A 227-nucleotide genomic window follows, 5' to 3' on the forward strand; every position below is an offset into this window, starting at 1 on the left:
AGCATTGACTAATAGGCGCATGCCAGAGCCATTGCTCTTAAATCATTCAACTACATTCATTCCTGCTTCTAAATATAAACCTATACATTAAAATTAACTGAAATGAGTACTGAGGATGACAAAAATACTGAACCATTTTCTTTCTAAATGCATGACAAAATGTTGCATAAAATAAAATCTAAGGTTTCAGCTTTTGGGCAATATATATTCCATAAACTAATTACCTA

General features: G+C 30.8%; 1 protein-coding gene across 2 annotated transcripts in view; it reads right to left on the minus strand.

Moving 5' to 3' along the window:
• Positions 1 to 227, minus strand: part of LOC119586332 (polyadenylate-binding protein 2-B-like) — a 22,761-nt gene that overhangs the window by 9,134 nt on the left and 13,400 nt on the right. The gene's annotated exons all lie outside the window — the stretch shown is intronic.

The sequence above is a fragment of the Penaeus monodon genome, chromosome 21 (genome assembly GCF_015228065.2).
Source record: "Penaeus monodon isolate SGIC_2016 chromosome 21, NSTDA_Pmon_1, whole genome shotgun sequence".
In the NCBI taxonomy this organism is placed as follows: domain Eukaryota; kingdom Metazoa; phylum Arthropoda; class Malacostraca; order Decapoda; family Penaeidae; genus Penaeus; species Penaeus monodon.